The 23,256-nt window shown below is 35.1% G+C and overlaps 3 pseudogenes; all 3 read right to left on the bottom strand.

The window, feature by feature from the left end:
* Window positions 1-733: 733 nt before the first annotated feature.
* Window positions 734-1,690, bottom strand: LOC130861785 (olfactory receptor 52A5-like; annotated as a pseudogene).
* A 9,765-nt stretch (window positions 1,691-11,455) lies between these two features.
* On the bottom strand, window positions 11,456-15,964 carry LOC130860824 (olfactory receptor 52A1-like; annotated as a pseudogene).
* A 2,608-nt stretch (window positions 15,965-18,572) lies between these two features.
* LOC130829001 (olfactory receptor 52A5-like) lies at window positions 18,573-19,525 on the bottom strand (annotated as a pseudogene).
* Window positions 19,526-23,256: the final 3,731 nt, after the last annotated feature.

Raw genomic sequence — 23,256 nt, 5'->3', positions numbered from 1 at the left:
AAAAGTGAAATTGGCTAAAAGTATTACAATGTGTGCCTTGGAAGTGTGTGTTTTTTTAAGTACTGATGATATTGTTTCCTTGAAAAAGTTTATTTCTGAATAGGCCTAATTTATTTTTATCAACTTTTTTTTTGTGCTTTCTTATACAATTAATTCAATGTTTGCAGACTTTACATCATATAGTTTTTGTATTGCTGTTATTGGTCTTACGGATTTTACATTATTTATATATATATATATATATATATATCTATCTCAGTATTTCAGAAAAAGTAGACAAAAATAGATGGGATTAAAAAATGTCAATATATACATTCAACAAGCAGACATGGCCAGAATTACAACTATGGGTTAGATTAACAGTTTGAAAATATTAATGTGTGAAATGATCCTTTGAAGTTATCTGGAATCAAGTGCTGTTTTCTGCAATTTTCCTGTCTAGGTAGGTAGGTCTAAATGTTTCTGGAGAGAAAGCTCGAGGTTTTAAGGGACAGGCCAAAAAAGGAAGAACAATAGAAATATCTTGAAATCACAACATAAGAGAGTTTTATTCTTTCTAAGTGTAGAGAACCAAAGTTCTTAAGTATTTGATGATTTGTTAAATATCTCCTTCAGTTATGAATATCTGAGATTTAAAGTGTTTTTTCAGATGTAGAAATTTACAGAAGATCTAGCTTTTAGCATATTGATGCTGCTACTTTGAACTAACCTAAATTCTCTTTAGAAGGATCCACTAATGATCAAGATGTTTTGGGGATAAAAAGATTGTTAGTACATGGTTGCGAATTTGTTCGGTCTTCACTCCATAGACAATAGGGTTGAGGAACGGTGGGACTAACAGGTAAAGATTTGATAAGAGGATATGAACATATGGTGGTATGTGAGAACCAAACCTATGTGTGAAGAAAGAGAAGAAGGCAAGGAGGTAGAACTGTAGGAAGACACAAATGTGGGCAATGCACATATTAAAGGCTTTGAACCTTGCCTCCTTCTGGGGCAGTTGAAAGACAGCGATAAAGATCTGAACATAGGACAAGGTGATAAAAATTATGTCAACCCCTAAGATAGTGAAGGCAACAAATAGCCCATATATCTTGTTGATCCGTATATCTTCAGTAGCCAGCTTCACAATGGCCATGTGCTCACAATAAGAGTGGGAGATGATGGTTGTTCGGTAGAGTTTAAGCCGACATTTAATAAGTACCAGGCATGGTGCTATAAATATGGCAGCCCTGAGTGTCACCCCAACTCCAATGTGAGTCAAGAGTTGTCGGGAGAAGATGGTGGCATGTCTCAAGGGGTTACAGATGGCCACATAGCGATCTAGGGCCATTGCCAGTAGGACACCAGATTCAATTCCTTGGAATGAGTGAAGAAGCCACATTTGTAGCAGACAGCCTTCAAAAGAAATCTCTGTCAAATGAAACCAGAAGATGCCTAACATTTTGGGGAGAATACAAGTGCTAAGTGCAATGTCTGTGGCCCCCAACATGGCCAGAAAAATATACATAGGTCTATGCAGGCTGTTTTCATATTTGATTATCACTAAAATTAGAGTGTTCCCAATCACAGCAATAAGGTACATGACACAGAATGGAATCCCGATTCAACACTGCACTGACTCCAGGCCAGGAATGCCGATGAGTGTTAGGACAGAGGGCATGAAGACTGAGCCATTGGATGTGAGCATGGTGATCTGGTCAGGAGAATCAAGTAGGGCATGCTGTGTTGTCTTCTATTCCCTATTTAAATTTCATAAATTAAAAATAAGAATAAATTATTTTGGTAAAATGTACTTTAGTTAGATTAGGAAGATAGCACCTTATTTCTTCTATCCTAACGATTCTTCTGTAATTTTCCATTTCTTTTCCTAATGTCTTTAAATGAGCAATCATCAGATTCTATGTTTCTGATTGCCTTTAACATTTTCAATGAGAAAATTTAAGTGGACTGGATAGCTTCATCCAGTAGTCCACGACTACTGGAACAAACAAATTCCTTTTAATTTGTTTTTGGTAATCATTAACTGTGCTTCTTTTGTAGTGAGCCAATTGGAATTGAGTAAAGATATTTCATGAACTAGACTCTACTTAGATTAGACGCGAAGGATCTACAGTGGTGGTAAATCATTCTGGTTGATCATAATCAAAGAATGTTTTCCAGTCTTTCAGCTCACTAACTATTTTTCAGGTTAGTCTTTTAATGGTTGGATCCCTCTGCAATAGAAGCTCTCAGAATGCTTTCAACTTAATTTTTCAAACTTTCAGTGTTTTCCTAAATACCAACCATAAATCTTGCACCTTCCCCTACTTAAACTCTGAGAAAATAAATCCATTTCTTTTAAATTCACGGGTGTTATCCTTAGCAGTTCTTCTTAGATCTGTTCTCATTATGCCCTGCTATGTGCACATCACTTGTATTCAATTTCAAGTGCCAATCGATGTCTTCTGTTCTTCTCTCTCTTTATCAATAACCATTAAGCCTGAATAGTTTTTTTTTTTCTTAACTATTTGTAGTAACACAGACCTCTCTATTAAATGTAATCTTTCCTTACGTATAAGCTTATGCATCTTATAGCTATTCAAAATACAACTTCTGTACAGGTAAAGTTTTTCTTTCACACAAGTGTTTTTCATAGGACCAGATCCATCTCCTTCTTTGTATCTGCCCTTTAGTGGTTACTTCACCCATAACACTACATGCTTCCAGGGCCTCCTATGAGTGGCTTCATCTTATCATTTTCCAAAGCTTTTGGGGTTTATCCTGCCTGCCAATTTTCTACTATTTCTTCTGTGAAATATATACATACATGTACATGTATGTGTCTCTGTGTGTGTGTATATATATTGAACTCTAGTAAACGCAAAATATTAATTTATTAATTATAAGTATTTTATTTTACTAATTGTACAACTCATTTTTGGAACCAATAGAGCAAAGTATAAAATAGACAGAGACAATGAGAAAGTTCTAAAACAACAGATTTGAGATAATAAAAATCTCATGTTCATGTCCTCTCCAGCATCCTTCAATTTTTCCCCACTGATAAACTTAGATGGTCTCTCAGACAAAAAAAAAAAAAAAAAAAAAAAAAAAAAGGATATCTATAACCTACCTGAGGTCAATTGCAAGAGCATTTATTGCTTCTTTCTGTTAAAACTTATTCATCTCTGAACAAATCTTTCCATTTGGAGACCCCTGTTCAGGAATCCTCCTTGAGCAAATACACAATATACCAAAGTAGAGGTTTTTCAAATCAGAAGGTAACACCAATGAACACATTTGAGAAGTTCACTTTCTAATGATTTTATTCAATACAAATGAATTAAGCACCTACTCTGATCCAAGTATTATTTGCAGCAACTGGGGAACAAAAATCAAGTTATATATCTTGTGACTATAAAGTATCTACATTGTGCTGAGTGCTTGGAGTACAAAAAGTTGTGTCAATCATTTATTAAATATGTATTCAATTATTTCATTTCTTAAAGTTTTAAAACTTTCGAGTTACCTTATTTTCCTTAGATTATGGTATTGGTATCGTTACCCTATTTTATTAATGAAAAGCTAAGACTTGTTATAAATAAATCTACTTGGATCTAAATTCCATGGAATATTGACCCAGAAAGAACAAAAAAGTAATCTGCGTAGCTGAGATTTTATAGCTATAATTTAGGAAATACTGTGAGATACACATCAGAATGTAACTAAATCAGGATGAATTGCATGAAAACACACTAAAGATTTCAATGTTTGTTCCTCTTCAGAATATGAAAGTAAAGAACTCCTATATTAGCTTCTTAATTCACCAAGTACTTATAATACATACATTATAGCACGTGTTCATTAGATGCTACATGTCTGACACAGGACCCCACTAGCAACCTCATATCATCCACATGCTTGCCAACAATCTCTATGATTTGGCTCAAAAATGTGCTTGGGAGATTTAACATGGCTGTATATAAAGAATATTTGTTCAGGAGAATCTGTATAATATGGAGGCCAAAGCTCTACAGAAGTGAATATTGTGAATAATTAGAGGAAGGTGAGCAAAAAGAGAAGAGAGCAGTAAACAAATGACTAGATACATAAAATAGAAAAGTGTGCCTTCCGTCTCAAAGAACATATCTCTTTTGACAAAAGTAGTTACTTTTTCAGATGATAGTTTTACATTTTTAATGTGAAATAAAATCCATATTTTGGCGAAAAGACAAAAAATTTAAAAACATGAAAACATTTTCTCTGCCCTTTGGCCTCCCCTCTCCCCCTACTATGCATTGTTTATCTGCATTATGCATTGACCAAACCTCCCCCATCTGCATAAATTACTGCCTGACTATAAAGAGCAACATTATCTTAGCACATAACACAACTCCTTAAAGATCTTATAAGGGGTCACCATGACCCACCACTTTATAACTGCAGGTCTGGATAATGTAAACTGTCAATAATACATCATTTAAAGTACAGCTCTTGGTCTCAAACAATTTATATAACTGTGCTTTGACTTCTAATAGGCAGAACAGGTCTCAGAGCTTTTAAAGATATTGTTCCTGGGTTATAATCTTCAATTTGGCTCAAAAATTTTTTTCCATTTCTTCAATTAGTTTTTTCATTGACACTAACTTCATGAGTCCTAATGATATTCTTGTATGGCAGGGTTTTCTAATCATGGAACATGGTCAAGTTAGGTAAGATACATTTTTTATTTTGAGGTAATTCTCTGCATTGTAGGAGGTTTAGCAGCATCCTTGGTTACTACACATTAGATGTCAGTAGCTCTCTTTTACCTTGGCAATTAAAAACGTGTTCAGGTGTCACCAAATGATCCCTGAATGTGTAGGAAAAAGCACATCACCTTGGTTGTTAAACATTGTTATAGAGTCTTACACCGGGGAAAAAAACAGTCTTTAATGAATAAGAATTAATAGGTATGTGACTTTAATCAAAATGGAGAGAATAAATTGCCTATGAAAGAGAATCATTTTCAGTAGAAACTAACCAGAAAAAAGAGATGGAGAAGGGCACTCCAGGAGAAAATAGTTGTACAAAATCACAGAAGCATGTGAGATATGGTGGGGCTGAATATCAATAAACATTTTTCACATATAAGTCATTTCATAAACAGAAATGATGGCTAATAAAAAGGAGAGAATACCAAATGTAAAGTTAGTATTTTAAACCAAATGATTTTACATTTTTGGGTGGAAGTACAGGTTTTTTGGAAGGTAAAAAATTCAATCTGCTAGCAGCTTGATGAATGGCTTGAAAGACATGGCAGCTAAGTGTAAAGAGATCAAGTCAGAAAGATATTTCTGATAGTCCACAGAGTATATTGGGAAGTGATGTGGTACATCAAAAGAGTAACAAGGAAACAAAATCTATGGACTCGCTGACTTTATGTAGCAGAAATTAAGGGGGATGATGCTAAAGGTGTTCTTGGGTTGAGAAGTACAGCAATGCATGATGAAAGGCGAGCGGAAAGGAAATTTCTGTGTACAGATGTGTGTATGTTTAGAAGAGGGAGGAACAATATCTTAAACCCTTGAAATTCATAAGCCAGGGTGAATATACTGGAATCATCTTTATAGCATAAAACCTGAATTATTAGCGTTACTTACAACTCCAATTTTGAATCAAGCTGAAACCCAGGATCTTAAAAGATTTTGGGAATTTGGAACTCTAAATCCACACTCCCTAAAATCTCAGAGATATTTCCTCAATGAAGTCTCTGACATTCATCCACTGATCTCTGTCTCAAGTCCCCCAGTGTTGGAGGACTCTCTTTATTTTATTGCCACATTTCAGGACAGCTCCAAATGTCAAATAAACCTTCTCTATAATGAGCCTAAAACTGGCTCCTTCTTAATTTCTTATTAAAGTCCTAAATCTGCATTCCAGTGATACACATTAGCCGTGGGTCATGACAGTTAATTGCACAGGATCTGAAGTCAGCCAAGAGAGTTTAAATACTGGATGCAACTACTTAGTTTTGCCTGCTCTAAGCCAGTCATAAAACTTTGAATTGTCTCAATTTATTTCTTGCTAAAGCAATGTTCATGGATAGAAGCACATTTAGTGTGACTGTGAGTATTAAATGACATATTCCATCTAAATACTTGGAAGGAAACATAAGATACATTCATCTGTCAATAAATGTCAGCTATTAATCAATGGATGTTTATCTTCTCACAAATAACTTGAGATATTTAATGAGAATTTATCTGAATGCACATTCTACTGAAATACTTCAAGGGCATATTTTTTCCTGCGTCTTTTCCAGTCTAAACATGTGCAATTTCCTGACCTTTTAACAAATAAGCTTTCCATTCATCTATCAGCATAGATATCATTCTCTAAACAGCCTTCTTTTTGTCAACCTCAGTGTACAATTTGTCACCAAATGTGGCATTAACTGATTCAGAAATATTGTGAAAAGCATGAGACATCTTCCCAGTGTTTGAACCCTCAACTGCTGTATGACTGTATTGCTTTTTTTTAAATCCTGGAATTATATTGGATCACAGGATATACACATTATTTTTGAAACCAATCCTTTAGTTCCGAACACTCAGTGCAGAATCTCAAACCCAAAGACTTACCAGGAGTCTTCTGTGGTAATACACATAGAAGCCATAAAGTGAACATTTTCTGATGTTTCAGATAGTGAAGGATGAATGTTTTATACTGTGGCATGCACCTGGGGGGTTGTTTTTCACTAATCCCTGGTAAGCTTTGAGATTCATCTGGGACCAGGATGAAAGAGGAAGCACAATATGGTTCAGAACATACAAGATTTATTGTCTGATGGTTGGTTTTGCATCTAAAAAAATTCTCAAACTTTGATTTCATTTGGGGCTGGAAACCTCCTTTGAAAAATTCCTAAGAGAAGACAATGCCCTAAGACAACACAAAAGTCAATAATACTTATTTACAGGAATGAGACAATAAAGGTGAATAAAAACATCTTGACACTTTCAGACTAATTAGCATAGACATGCTGACAGACAAATAAGAAAATATTATTTTAATCTAATTCTAGCCAGAGAAGCACTGATTTCTTATTTAGGTCCATGGAAGGGGCTTACTTGAAAAATTTCACATCAGATCCTCAGTCACTAGTTATTTTCTGAGCTTCTTCCATATAAAATTGGGTGACACAAATCTTTCCCATATCCAAACCAGCTCTCAACAAATTGTTCCAATCATGTTCAGAATTGTCATGAATGGATGGTATATATTCTCAAACATTTTACTATCCATCTAAAATTTGTATCATCTTCCCAACCTGAAATTGTTATTCATGGCAGGTATTTACTTGCATGAAAGAAGGGTTTGTACCTTACAATAGGGATTTTAAGCTTTAGTACAGCAAGTCCCCTACATATGAACCTTCAAGTTGCAAACTTCAAAGATGGGAACGTGCCTTTGAATGTCCAATCACGAAAGTTAGTTCATGTTTCTGGTGTACATTGTCACGTGCGTGCATCCTCTGCAAGCGGTTGTGCTTTTGTATACTTTACTGTACAGTACTGCATAGAGTACAGTAGTACAGTATCTTTATGTCTTGCCTGTTCACTGAATGCTAACTCCTGTATCCCAGCTATTATACTGTATTACTGTACTGTTTAATGTACTGCACTAAAGATTAAAAATGTTTTCTTTATTTTTTGTGTTTGTTTTTAAAGTATTATTAGTGTGAAAAGATTTGTAAACCTATTATAGCACAGTACTATAGATCCAATTATGTTCATTGGGTACCTAGGCTAATTTGTTGGACTTACAAGCAAATTGGACTTAAGAATGGGCTCTCTGAATAGAACACGTAAGTACATAAGGAAATTACATAACAAGAAGAGGAAGGAAAAGACTTCAGTTCTCTGAAAAGGACAAGAAAGAGGCTAACAGCCTTGGATTACCTGATGACCTTATTTGATGTCATATTGGTTTTTTCCTGTGTCACTGGGTCAGGCCCAATTTAGTAGCTCTCTTCCTTTTGAATTACAAGACTCTCTGACCCCATCCTCTTGTTAAACTGCCATAAAATTATCATCATCCTAGAAAAAACAAAGGCATAGGATTGAGGGCAGTTACATGGAGGAGCCAGCTCAGCCTGGATCAGGGTGTGTTCATCTCTTCCCAACTGAGCACTCAGGGATACACATTAGCAGATTGAAGTCAGCCATAGCTGAGTATCTAGCCCAGAAAAATAAAAAACAAAACCAGGGCATATCAGAGTGCCAACCACCCACCAAAGTAACAGATGGACCCAAAGTAATATTTTCAGATAAATATGAAAAAAAAAAAGATGAATACCTTTCAGATAGAACATGAAGTATGTTGAGGAGGGGACCACAGGTTCTGAAATCTGTGCACTAATCTTTATATATAGTACAACGATCAATATGGACCTATTGAATGACTCCAAAGATACTTTTGAAAACATGCAAAAAATGTTTCAACCTGAAGGTATCATAATATTATAGAATGTTAGAGACAAAAATATTCTTAGTTAAAATCTGTTAGAAGAGTGGTGGGGGGGGATGTTTTATAAATGATGGGATTTCTTATTTTGGTGACACATATAGTTCCTAAGAACTGCCAATATCAATAAGGAGTTATTGTTTCCAAAGCATTTTTAATGGAAATATATACCTCTGTGCAATAAAATAGGAAATAGAATAAAATTTCAGAAAAGGCACTTATTTCCACATCTTTTCCAGAGAAAACCATAAACAAAACATTTAATTTTAAAATATAACAAGTTAGAAATGCAAGTTGAATAGCTTTTACTATGGATGGTTGATAACTCATCAAATAAGAAAGAAACAAATTTAAATGAAGTGTGAAAAATATAAACGAGAAGAGTCTGGACATGCCTATAGTTTTTCTGGAATTGTCTGAATTAAGATAGGGGCCCTTATCATGCAGAGAGAGAGATGGATCATGGATAAGCTTATTTGGCCGGAGACCTGCTTCCTTTGCACGAGAATAGACTCAGTTACATCATGCAATATATGTCATTCAATCATAAATGTAAATAAATTCTTATTTATGCTACAGCCCAAATGAAACTTGAGAACACTATTCTAAATGAAAGAAGTCAGACATAAGAGGCCAAATATTGTTTCACTCCACTTACATGAGATGTCCAGAACAGTGTAATCACAGACACAGAAAGACAATCAGTGGTTGCTGCCTAATGAGGGCAGGAGAATGCAGAGTGGCGGCTAAGTGGGATGGGATAGCTTTATTGGGAGGATGAAAATATTCTGGATTGTGATAGTAGTGGTGATTTCACAGTTTGGGGGACATATCAAAAACCAGAGCCTTGTACTCTTTAAAGGATGAGTTATATGGTATATAAATTATATCTCAATAAATAAAAAATTGACTCAGTATCATATTCAGAGACCATACTAGGAAAATTATCAGACATATGTTTTTAAATTTAAGAAATATCAAAGAAACGTGGTGATGTGATTTGATGCCCAAGAAGGCAGCTTAGCTCAAACGTAAGTGTTAAATATTTATTCTGGGGAGAAAGGTTACATGGGAACTCTTACTTTGTACTCAAATTTTTAGTAAACCTTAAACTGTTCTAAAAAATAAACTGTATTAATTAAAATAATTTAAGAGTAGGGGAAATTATCATTCTACAACAATGAAAATATCACATGATTAAGTTATTTGAGTTTGGAACACCTGTTTCTCCACATGTCCTCATCAGGAAACCATGTAAATTATCCTATTGTGAAAATAAATGCTCATTGTGAAAATTTTGGTAGAATTTTTGTGCATTTATTTTCTAAATCCTTCATTCAATATGTGCTTATGCATAATTAAAATGTGTCATGTATGTATAGGTAATGAGTATACAAATATATTAGACATGCAATCTATATGAAAACAGAAGTTACATACAGAAAACATAGAGGGATACTGTGATACACACTATGAGCGCTATTAGGAAGGGCATAGAAAAAATAAGAAAAATGGCTAAAATTCCTTAAAGGAAATGTCTAACTAAATTCTAAGAGCAGAATAGCAGTCAGGCAGGTAAAAAAAGAATACACATTTTTGTATAAATACATAATATCAGAAATAAGATACAGATGTATCAACTATTTTCTGTTGAAAATACAACAGTGTTTATATGAAAAATACCAGCAAATGAAAGATGAAAAAGATAATATTTTATTTTTCATAAAATCTTCTGTAAGATTGAAATAGGGAATAAGTAATAGCTAATGGAAAGAAGGTAGTTTATTAGAGAATTATTTTAGAGATAATCACTAAGACTTGGTGATTGACTAGGTGTACGGTGTGGAATTGAGGCCAACATCAAAAGCAAATAATGTTTCTGGATTCGTCCAGTAAGTGAATAATGATAGCCATTTCTGAGTTGAGAATATTTTCAGAACAGTGCTTTACAAAAATACATATTATATTGATGTACTGAATTTTTCAAGAATAATATAGAAAACTCACTTGTATAATTTACCCAGGTTCATAAATTTTTAATATTTTGCCTTATTTTGCTTTATCACTGAACACATTGATAGATACATGGATAGATAGATTATGGATAGATAGATGATAGATTGATAGATAGATAGATAACACTCATAGATTATGTTTCTGAAGAGTCTATGAGTAAATCAGAGAAGTAATGTTCCCTTCCTCCTAAGTATTTCAACATATATTTCCCTAAGAAAAGGATCATTTATTGCATAACTATAGTATTATAGGCAATATCAGGACATTTAGCACTGAAGTAATATTACAACATAAGCATTAGTCCACATTCCAAGTTTAAAAATAGTACGAAGACTTCTATACCGATATTTTCCTTGACCAAAATCCAATTCAGGATCTTACAGTGCATTTAATATTCATGTCTCTTTAGACTTCTTTAACCTATAGCAATTCCTCAGACTGTTTTCTTTTTTCCTTTGTTTTGATTTGTTTTGTTTCATTTCTGAGAATTCATTTACTTAATATTGTAAAACTTTATGTTGAAGTCTGAAATAAGTACAAAAATCATATTTTGTACAGATTAGATAATTTTTCCCAAAGTAGGCATAAATATGCAACAACCCAATTGAAGAATATAGCATTACTAGCACTTAGAAGTCCCTTCCTGAATTGTCCATTTATCACCATTTTTGCAAGAAAAGGAAGAGACATACATTCATTATTTTCCTCTAGTATGTTTCTTACTCTCATTATGCAGGTAGAATTCACAATCCTATTGACAGATAGTTGTCATGCATTAATAGGATCTGCAAACCAACTAACATGCTGGCAAATTAAAAACAACAACAACAACAAAAATAACAAAGAGAAAACTCAAGCATCTCAACATGGATTTTTGTTGTTTTATTATGTTGTGAAATATTGTTACTATTGCACAAAAAGTAAAACACAAAAGTATTACTCGTGGCAAATTTTATGAAAAGAACATTTTTACCATATGGACACAGATCTGCTTGGTCTTTGCACCATAGACAAGTGGATTGAGAAATGGAGGGACCAGCAAGTAAATGCTAGAAATGAGGCTGTGGATATAAGGGGGGATGTGAGAACCAAACCTATGTGCAAAGAAGGAGAAGAAGGCAAGGAGGTAGGACTGGAGGAAGACACAGATGTGAGTGATGCAAGTATTGAATGCTTTCAACATAGCCTCCTTCTGGGGCAGATGAAAAACTGTGATAAATATCTGTATATAGGACAACGTGATGAATATGAGATCAAGCCCTGCAACAGTGAAGGCCACAAATAAACTGTAGATTTTATTGACCCGGATATTTTCTGCAGCCAGTTTCACAATGGCCATATGCTCACAGTAGGAGTGGGAGATGACTGTTGTGTGATAAAACTGCAACCGGAACTTTACCAGCACTAGGTATGGGGCTACAAGAATGGCAGCCCTAAGTGTCATCACAGCCCCCCATTTGGGTGACTAGCTGGAGGGTGAAGATAGCAGCATGTCTTAAGGGATGGCAGATGGCCACGCAGCTGTCCAGGGCCATAGCCAGCAGGATGCCTGACGCTATGCACTTAAATGTGTGGATGAACCACATTTGAAGCAAGCAGAAATCAAAATATACCTCTGGTACATGAAACCAGAAGATTCCAAGCATCTTGGGCACAATGCTGGTGCTAAGTGCAATATCTGTGACTCCTAACATGCCTAGGAAAATGTATATGGGCTCACGGAGGCTGCGTTCTGATTGGATGATGATCAGGGGCAAGGAATTTCTGATCACAGCAATGAGGTACATGGCACAGAATGGAATCCCAATCCAGCACTGCATGGACTCCAGGCCTGGGATCCCTGTTAATGTCAACACAGAAGGCATGAAGACTGTGATGTTGGAAGTGAACCTAATGTCCTTGGATCCTCTGATGCAAAATAATTTTCTCAGCCAATGCTACTTCTTTTTCTACTTCCTATTTTCATCCAAAGTCATATAGAATCTTTCTGATTTTGGTAGAAATATTAGATCGTATCATCCATCTCATTTACATAAAGAAGGTAAAAGAAAGATCCATAGAGACACATCACTGCTTTTAGGAAAGCCTGTGACAAGCACAGTACTATAGTGCTTGTACCACAATAAAATGTTATGTGCAGGACAGGACAATTGCATTAAAATCAGCAAAATAAGTGATTTAGGAAATAAACTGCTGACTTGACTGTCATTTCATTCCTGAACTGTCAACATAAAAGACTTGTTTATTTTGCTTGAAAATTGCATTTTAATCAGAGTTTGATGAATCTCTCCATGTCTGACATTCCAGGTAACTGCTTTACTTCTCTCTCTTTCTTAGTTGTCTCTAAATTTGGAACAGTTGGCTTGAACCATCAAATACTCAGATTCTGACCAGTAATATTAGGGTGAAAAGCTCCCTATGAAAGAGAATAGAGATAGAAATACATGTTACCCAAAAGTATATGTTTATCTATGTATTAATCTGTACTCTTTGTCTCTATGTAAGACTGGAAGTCCTTCATGAGAATACGAAGGAGCGTTTAAGAAAAGGTCATTCAAATCCATGTACGTTTAGCGAGTTGGGCAAAGTTCCTTGCAACATTTTACATTTCTAATAAAACTGTATTATTTCTGCCTATATTTCTAAAACTGAGATACTTAAAAGTGTTGTGTGCATAAAGAATTAAAGATTTTAAATTAAAGATTTAAAAATTCTGCTATATACATGACAAGATACCTAAAGGAGCGGAAACTCCAGGAGGCAAGACAAACAGCAGCAGCAATCTATAAAGGCAAGAGACTCATTCTTAATGAATAAAGGATATAGAAACCTGGGCAAATGAGTAAGTTGACTGGAAGAAAGGATTGTTTCTTGGGTTTAAAGCATTCAGAGCTACCATTACCATGAGATTTGGCTAATTTAGGCTCATCAGTTCTTAATGAATTAGATAATCTGGAATAGGTGAAAAATGTTTTGTGAACCCAGGCATAAGAAATTAACAGAAAATGAAGAAGTGAAAAGACATGTTCCTTAAAAGGAGTTAAAAGTAGAATTAGAAATGGAAGACAGAGGGCTGACACTGAGATACCAGAAATAATTCAGCAGAGGGTTATAGAGCAGCTGAAAAAATATTAATTATTTCTCAATTCACTGAGAACTGATTTTTATGAAAACTTGGGTTCATGAATTATATTAATATTCTTATCTGATTAAAAGCATTACTTGTTAAATAGTACATAATTGGAATCAAGAAATTCTCAAAACCATACATTAGAGAAATGTTTGTAATTCTGTGAAAATAAGGTTAGGTTATTTCTAACACCATACACAAAAATAAACTCAAAAAAAATGGATTAAAGAGCTAAATGTAAGGCCAGACACTATGAAACTCTTAGAGGAAAAAATAGGCAGAACACTCTATGACATACATCAAAGCAAGCTCCTTTTTGACTCACCTCCTAAAATAATGGAAATAAAATCAAGAATAAACAAATGGGACCCAATCAAACTTAAAAGAATTTACACAGAGAAAGAAACCATAAACAAGACAAGAAGACAACGCTCAGAATGGGAGAGAATATGTGCCAATGAAGCAACGGACAAAGGATTAATCTCCAAAATATACAAGCAGCTCATGCAGCTTAATACCAAAAAAGCAAATAACTGAATCCACAAATGGGTGGAAGACCTAAATAGACATTTCTCCAAAGAAGACATACAGATGGCCAACAAACTTGAAAACATGCTCAACATCAAGAATCATTAGAAAATTGCAAGTCAAAGCCACAATGATGGCCATTCTCACCTCACGCAGGTCAGAATGGCCATCATCAAAAAAATCTAGAAACAATAAATGATGGATAGAGTGCAGAGAAAAGAGAACCCTCCTGCACTGTTGGTGGGAATGTAAACTGGTATAGCCACCATGGAAAACAGTCTGGAGGTTCCTTAAGATACTAAACATGGAACTACCATATGACCCAGCAATCGCACTACTGGGCATATACCCTGAGAAAACCATAATCCCAAAAGAAACATGTGCCACAATGTTCATTGAGAACTATTTACAATAGCCAGGACATGGAAGCAACCTAAATGCCCATCAACAGATGAATGGATAAAGATGTGTCACATATATACAATGGAATATTAGCCTTAAAAAGGAATGAAACTGAGATATTTGTAGTGAAATGGATGGACCTAGAGTCTTTCATACAAAGTGAAGTAAGCCAGAAAGAAAAAAACAAATACATTATGCTAACTCACATATATGATTGGAATCTAAAAAAATGGTACTGATGAACCCAGTGACAGGACAAGAATAAAGATGCAGATGTAGAGAACGGACTTTAGGACACGGGGTTGGGGGTGAAGGGGAAGCTGGGACAAAGTGAGAGAGTAGCATTGATATATATACACTACCAAATGTAAAATAGATAGCTAGTGGGAAGCTGCTGCATAAAATAGAGAGATCAACTCGATGATGGGTGATGACTTAGAGGGCTGGGATAGTAAGGCTGGGAAGGAGTCACAGGAGGGAGGGGATATGGGGGTATATGTATAAATACAGCTGATTCACTTTGTTGTACAGCAAAACCTGGCACAACAGTGTAAAGCAATTATATTCCAATAAAGAGCATTAGTTATTTCATTCTTTCATAGACTCTCCAATAAAGTTGCTTTATGTCAGTAAACTCAGGATCCTCTAACCTTGTACAGAATGTCAACAAATATGGCAGTAATTCAGGAAGCAGCTGTGGTTTATGCTGCTAAATCTCAAGTAAAATAATGAAGAGGACCTTTTAACATAGGAAGCCTACATCAGTTAATATGTATTTAGGATAGACTAGTCACTAAAATAAACAGTTGGATACCCGCCAGTTTGCTCCCCAATGACTAATTTTATGATCAATCCTTACATCACTGATTCTAATAGTAGTAAAGTCTTTCTTTCTCAAAGATAATCAGAATTAGAATAGGAATCCTTTGAGAACAATCATGGTGTCTGACTTTTTCAAGAGGATGAGTAACATTTGAGCTTGGTTTGACAAGTACAGATAGTGTGGAATGGCAGGTGGGGAGTACAGAAATGAGTACAGCATTGATGGCATGGAATGATTATTATTTTAAAGGTTTGTAATGAAAAATTAAGGAGGTAAACATAGGAACAGTGAGACTTACTTGCCAACTGTTGGGAGCTGGTTCTGCTCTTACCAGATACCTGAAGAATACTGTCAACTTCATATCACTATCACACATAACTTACCACTCCTCAACTCTTCTTATTTCTTTGCATTATGTGTCTTAGAATGCCTATTCTTTCTATCTGAACCCTCAACCCCACCCAGTCAATGTCAGGAACGCCAGTCCATTTGGTGCTGGGGCCATCTGCAATGGGTGGACATCTTTGAGCCAGTCTTTCATGCTTTTCTGTTGTCTCTGCAATACAGACGTTCTCCATCTTTTATAAGTCTGTCTGAGATCACGTCTTTGTGTTCATTTCCAACAAAACTCACAACAAGATCTGTGTTATTCTAGGACATAGCATCAATCTATTTAACTTGTTTTGAAGAAGAAAGCTGCTGGCCACTAATTTTAATGTTTCCTAATGGATTTGTGGAGAAGGAGGAGTTATAAACACAAAATGAGACATTTATTAGCCATTAGATAAACCACAAGGGGGTTTTAATTATGCCCTCTTGGGTTCATCCAAACCTAATATCCCTGAAATCATTACTACAACTTACAGATACCTCCTTGCTCTTCTTTTTTCTTTTTCCCGCTATATACAGAGATAAGTATATACACCAGTTTTTAATAGGCTGAGTTCCTTTTCTGCTGTTCTCTTAAATGTAAACATGTTCCTATTCCAATGAATTCTATTTAAATAAATATCCTGTGACCCTTCCTTTCAATGAGGCAATTCTGATAAGAATTACATATTCTATCCACTATTGAAAGTCGGGTATTGAACTCTCCTACTATTTTTGTGTTGCTGTCTATTTCTCCCTTTAGTTATGATAATGTTTGCTTCATATATTTGGGTAATGTAATATTTATAAGGTATTTTCATGGTGGATTCACCCTTTTAATACTAGATGATGTGTTTGTTTTTTGTGACAGATTTTTTTTTTTTTTTTTTTTTTTTTGGCTATGCAGCATGGTTCATGAGATCTTAGTTCCCCAACCAGGGAGCAAACCCAGGCCCATGTTAGTGAAAGTGATGAGTCCTAACCACTGGACCACCAGGGAACTCCTGGTGACAGTGTTAATTAATAGCCTATTTTGTCAGATAAAAATACGGCCACTCATGTCTTCTTTTGTTTACCATTGGCATGAAATTTCTTCTTCTGTGCCTTTACTTTTAGCCTATATGTAGTCTTAAATCTTAAATCCTATGACTCTCTTGTAGACAGATTTTTATTTTTTATTCAGTCATTTATATCTTTTACATATGTCTAATTAACCATTAACGAGTTATTTTATTCCTTCTCTCACTGTATTTTTTTTCTTGTCTTGATTCATATAATTCGTGTTCACAAAATTTTAATAAACCAAAATACATTATGGTTCAAATGTAATTCTGCATTACTCAACAAGATATCACTCCAAAATTTCTTCTACCTCTGCATCTTAATAATATGTTCCCTTCCTTTTATCATAGTGGAATCTTTTCTTGGATTATTCTTTGTTGAACTATGCATCAGTCCAAAATTAGAGACCAGATGTCTCTCCCTGTGCGCTTGATTCTTTAAAATTCTTATTAGTCCTCAGTGTTGGAGGCTGACTGAAGAAAATTTAAAGCTGATCTCTACTGGTGCAGCATCCTGAGAGAAGATGAAGGTGTGTGGGCAGAGGAATAGCAAAGAGTGAAGAAAGATCTAAAGTTGTTGTTTTAGAAGTCAATTATTCATGACAGCTTTGATTTTTGCTCATTTTAAGATGATATAGTGATTCATTCAAGGCACAGTCTCTGTTTACATAATAATATTGGAATTAACTCTTTGATATGCCTATTTTTTGTAAGATGATGTTACCTGTTACCTAAAACCTTCTTAAATTCAAGATTGCTCTTGAATCCCACTGATAAACAACAATGAAATCTTTAAATGATTCATTATACAATGCCATTTTTACTGAAGTTCTAAGAAGTCTCAGGCATTATCCTATGTACTGTTAGTACAAGAGTAAATAAGACACAGTTACTCTACTCTAGATACTTACACTAGGTGGTTTCTAAATGCAGTGGAATTTATATTTTCCATTTTATAATTTAAACCTCAAATTTGGGTAAAAGTCAAATTGGGTAAAACTGTTAAACTGTGTGCCTCTGGAAGGCTGTGTTCTATTTAAGTACTGGTGATATCTTTTTTCCTTGAAAAAATTTATTTGTGAATAGGCCTAATTTATTTTTATCAGTCTTTTTTCGTGATATCTTTCTTATACAAATATACAAAGTGGGGTATACATTGAATATTTTATTTGTATACTTTATACAAATACAAATGTTTACAGACTTTAGTTAGATCATCCAGTTTTTGTGTTGCTGCTATTGGTCTTATTGATTTTACATTATTTATATATATGTCAGTATTTCAGAAAAAGTAGACAGATATAGATGTGATTAAATATGGACAAAATATAGATTCACAAGCAGATATTTGAAAATGAGACATGACCAGAATTACAACTATGGGTTGGATTAACAGTTTGAAAATATTAATGTGTGACATAGTCCTTGGAAGTTACCTGGAATCAAGTGCTGTTTTCTGTAATTTTCTTATTCACATAGGTCTAAGTGTTGCTAGAAAGAAAGCTCTAGGTTTTTAAGGGACAGGCCATAATCAGAAGGATAATGGAAATAATTTGAAATCACAACATATGAAAGTTTTCTTCTAAGTGTAGTAAATCTAAGTTCTTAAGTATTTGATAGTTTGTTAAACATCTCCAATTATGAGCATCTGAGATTTAAAGTATTTTTTCAGATGTAGAAATTTATAAAAGATCTAGCCTTTAGCAGATTGATGTTGCTACTTTGAAATAACTTAAATTCTCTTTAGAAGGATCCACTAATGATCAAGATGTTGTGGGGATAGAAAGATTGTTAGTACATGGTTGTGGATTTGTTTGGTCTTCACTCCACAGACAATAGGGTTGAGGAACGGTGGGACTAACAGGTAAAAGTTTGATAAGGGAATGTGAACATATGGTGGTATGTGAGAACCAAACCTATGTGTGAAGAAAGAGAAGAAGGCAAGGAGGTAGAACTGTAGGAAGACACAAATGTGGGCAATGCACGTAGTAAAGGCTTTGAATCTTGCCTCCTTCTGGGGCAGTTGAAAGACAGCGATAAAGATCTGAACATAGGACAAGGTGATAAAGATTATGTCAAATCCTAAGATAGTGAAGGCAACAAATAGCCCATATATCTTGTTGATCCGTATATCTTCAGTAGCCAGCTTCACAATGGCCATGTGCTCACAATAAGGGTGCAACAACCGATAGTTGTTCGGTAAAGTTTGTCGGCATTTGATAAGTACCAGGCATGGTGCTACAAATATGGCAGCCCTGAGTGTCACCCCAACTCCAATGTGAGTCAAGAGTTGTCGGGAGAAGATGGTGGCATGTCTCAAGGGGTTACAGATGGCCACATAGCGATCTAGGGCCATCACCTGTAGGACACCAGATTCAATTCCTTGGAATGACTGAAGAAGCCACATTTGTAGAAGACAGGTTTCAAAAGAAATTGCTGTCAAGTGAAACCAGAAGATGCCTAACATTTTGGGGAGAAAACAGGTGCTAAGTGCAATGTCTGTGGCCCCCAACATAGCCAAAAGTATGTACATGGGCTTATGGAGGCTGTTTTCATATTTGATTATCACTAAAATTAGTGTTCCCAATCACAGCAATAAGGTACATGACAGAATGGAATCCTGATCCAACACTGCACTGACTCCAGGCCAGGAATGCCGATGAGTGTTAGGACAGAGGGCATGAAGACTGAGCCATTGGATGTGAGCATGGTGATTTGGTCAGGAGAATCAAGTAGGAGTATGCTATGTCATCTTCTAACTCCTGTCAAGAGTTTATGAATTACAAAGAAGAAGAAATTAGCTTATTTTAGCTGAATATACTTTTGATTAGGTTATACCATTTTATCTTTATTATTGAAATAAATATGACAGATAACACTATAATTTTAATGTGCAAAATATGTTGATTTGAGACATTTGTATATAGCAATATGATTGCCATTGTACTATTAGGTAGCACCTCTACCATGTCACACAATTATATTTTCTTTTTTATGGTGTTAATGAATAAGATGTAGATTCTTAGCATGGTTGATGTTTATAGTACAATAATATTGTCTTTAAAATTATACTGTGAAATAGAGCTCCAGGTCTTATTTATTTACTAGTTGCATATTTGTACCCTTAAACAATAAATATCTCCTCTGGTCTCCTACCACTCAGTTCCAAGTAACAATCATTTTACTCTGTTTTTATGAAGTCATCTTTTTTGATTTCACATATGTTTTATGATACAGTATTTGTCTTTCTTTGCCTGACTTATCTTACTTAGCATAATATCCTCAAAGTCCATCATTATTGTCACAAAGGGTAGGATTTTCTTCTTTCTCATGGCTGAATAAATTAATTATCCAGGAAATGCAAATCAAAATCACCGTGAGATGTCACCTCACACCTGCTGAAAGAGCTTCAATCAATAAGACAACAGATAAGTGTAGGTGAAGATGTGGAGAAAAAGGAAATTTTGCACATTGTTGGTGGGTATGTAAATTTGTTCGGCCTGTGAAAAGCAATTTGGAAGTTCACCAAAAAAATCCAGAAAAAGATCTACTATACTTTACAATAATTCCATATCTGGGTGTATGTCCAAAGGAAGTAAAAACATAATATTGAAAAGATATATGCACACCCTGCACACCCATGTTTATTGCAGCATTATTTACAATACACAAGATATGGAAACAACCTTAATACCCATCAATGAATAATAAATGGATCAAGAAGATATGTATATATACACATGATAAAATATACCTCTTGTTGTTGCCATTTTAACTACTCCTTTCTAATCTCCTATCTTTGCTGAGTGCTTGGGATTCAAAACTAGTATATGCCTTTTAGTTATACAAACACACACATATATACATATAAATAATTATATATATAATATATAATTAACTTAATAGGCTCTTTAAACATTTTAAATTATTTTATCTTCCTTACCTTACCTAATTGATATTCTTCTAGGACTGGGTCTCAGTGGCAGCAAAATTGGCAGCTTAGGTCAGATAAACTTTGTATTGTGGACTATTTTTCTATGTTGTAGAAGTTTTAGCCACATCCCTACCTCCTACCCACTAGATACCAGTAGCTTTCTCTTGTCATGATGACCAAAAATGTCTTCAGACATTGCCAAATATCCCCTAGATATGCAATGTGAGGCACATCACTCCTGGTTACTAAACATTATTCTTGTCTTACACTGGGGAAAAATAGCCTTTAATTGAATAAGAATTAATATTATGCACCTTTAATCAAAATGGGCAGAATAAATCTGGCTATCAAGGTGAATCATTCTTCAGTAAGTATTAGCCAGATAAAGGAGATGGGGACGGGCATTCTGAAAAGAATTAGTACAAAATTACATAAATGAAACATATGGTGTAATTGTGAATCAGTTAACAATTTTCACTTAAAAATGGTGCTATAAGCAGAAATGATGATTGTGGAAGATACTGAAAAGGGAAGAATATCAAATGTAAAGTTACTATTTTAAACCAAATAATTTCAAAACTTCAGGTGGCAAGACAGCTCTTTTGCCTTTTAAAAATTTCATTTGATAGCAGCTTGACGAAAGTCTTGAAGGGATGAAAGCTAGGCCTAGGAAGATCACATTAGAAAGATACCTATGATAGTCGAGATAGGTATTATGAAGTGCTATAGCAATATCAGAGAAATAACGAGGTAGCAGAATATCTGAGGATCATTAAGTTGATGCAGGGGAAATTCAGAGAAATGAAGATAAAGATGCTTTGGGTTACAGCACTGTTTTTTGTTGGGTTTTTTTTTTTTTTTTTTTTTGGCTGCATTGGGTCCTCATTGCTCCGCGTTGGCTTTCTCTAATTGTGGCAAGCGGGAGCCTCTCTTTGTTGCGATGCATGGACTTCTCATTGCAGCGGCTTCTCTTGTTGTGGAGCATAGGCTCTAGGCGTGCAGGCTTCAGTAGCTGCCGCACGTTGGCTCAGTAGTTGTGACTTGTGGGCTTAGTTGCTCTGAGGCATGTGGGATCTTCCTGGATTAGGGATCGAACCAATGTCTCCTTCATTGGCAGGTGGCCACCAGTTTAGTCCCTACAGTACTGATTTTCAAAAGACAAGCTGGAGTATACAGATCTATATGTTTAGAAGAGGGAGGAAAGATACCTTACATTCTTGAAATTCACAGGCCAGGGAAACAACAGCGTCTCATGTGTGGCATAAACTTTGGAACATTAGTGTTACTTACAACTCTAATTCTACTAAGACTGATTACAAGAATCTAAAACTTTTAGGGAATTTGGGGGTCTAAACCCAAACTACCTACATCTCAAAAATATTCTCCCTCTATGAAGTCTCTGACATTCACTCATTGAGCTCAAGTCCTCCAGTGGTTGAGGACTGTCTTTGTTTTCTGAGATAGCTTGCCACATTACAGGAGCTCCAAATGTCAGATTCATTGTCTTTACATCGAGGACAAAAATGCCTCCTTCTTAATTTCTCATAAAAGTCCTCAATCTACCTTCTAAATGCACACATCAGCCATGGATAATGGTGGTTAATTGCACAGGATCTGAAGTCAGTCAAGAGAGTTTAAACCTGGATGCTACTACTTAGATTTGCTCTACAGCCAGTTATAAATTTCTTCATTGCTATAACAATGTCCATGGATAGAAACACATTACAGTGTGAATATGAGGAATCAATGACATAATTCATCTAAATATTTAGAAAAAATATTTAAAATGTATTTTTTGTCACTAAATGTCAGCTATTTATCCATTGAAGTTCATCCTCTCCTTCCCATAACTTTAGATATTTGATGAGCATTTCACAGGAATGACTTGAAGGACATCATTCCCCATGAATCTTTCCTGGTCTAAATATGTATTATTTCCTAACCTGTTAAACAAATAAGCTTTCCATTCATTGATCAGCCCAGGTCATTCTCTAGAGGTACTTCCAGGTGTCAAGCTCATTAAAATTTATCACCCGTTGTGTCATTAACTGATTTAGAAATATTCTGGAAAGCATGGAACAAAATCTTCCTAGTCTTTGAACACTCAACTACTGTAAGATTCTATAGCTTTTTAAAAATCATTTGGGTATCATATTGGATCACATGGGATACACATTCTCCATTTCCCCACACTCAGTGCAGAGTTTCAAGCCTAAAGACTTACCTGGGATCATCTGTGGTAATACACATACAAGCAATAGAGTGGGAATCTTTTTTCTTGTTTCAGAGAGTGAAGAATGAATATTTTATATAAGAGGATGCACCTGCAGGATTGATTTTCACCAATCCCTGGTGAGTTTTAGATTCACCTGGGACTAGGGGGAAAGAGGGAGCACTATATGGTTCAGAACATACAAGATTCATTGTGCAATAGAGTTTCTGCTTCTAAAGAGAAAAAGGTCTTAAGTTTTGATTTCATTTTGGGACTGGGAACAAAGTCAGCTTC

This window comes from Hippopotamus amphibius, chromosome 9 (genome assembly GCF_030028045.1).
Source record: "Hippopotamus amphibius kiboko isolate mHipAmp2 chromosome 9, mHipAmp2.hap2, whole genome shotgun sequence".
NCBI lineage: Eukaryota > Metazoa > Chordata > Mammalia > Artiodactyla > Hippopotamidae > Hippopotamus > Hippopotamus amphibius.
Note: the sequence above shows the minus strand (reverse complement) of the source record. Positions and strands in the feature narration are given on the sequence as shown.